We start from the raw sequence: 453 nt of genomic DNA on the forward strand, positions 1-453 counted from the left end.
AAATTTGATGTATGACTCAGGGAACTCACACTGGGACTCTGTAAAAACCTGGGATGGTAACGGGTGGGAGGTGGGAAGGAGATATAAAAGGGAGGGGACATATGTACACCTATGGCTAATTCGCATTGATGTATGACAGAAATCAAATCAATATTGTAAAGCAATCATCAATCAATTAAAAATAAATAAATACATTAAAAATTTTTTAAATCAATAGTTCCAAGTCTACAAGTCAAAAGGCCTTGGAACCACTAAAGCAAGCTTCAGAAAGCTTCAGGAAACCATCTGGATTATTGTTGCTCCTTTCCTTTTAATGGCAATGTTATGAGGTCAACAAACAGGGCAAGTATCAGTTCAGTCCCTCAACGTGTCTGACTCCTTGTGGCCCCATGAATCGCAGCACGCCAGGCCTCCCTGTCCATCACCAACTCCCGGAGTCTACCCAAACCCATG

The sequence above is a fragment of the Bison bison genome, unplaced genomic scaffold (genome assembly GCF_000754665.1).
Source record: "Bison bison bison isolate TAMUID 2011002044 unplaced genomic scaffold, Bison_UMD1.0 scf7180017862030, whole genome shotgun sequence".
NCBI classification, from domain to species: Eukaryota; Metazoa; Chordata; class Mammalia; order Artiodactyla; family Bovidae; genus Bison; species Bison bison.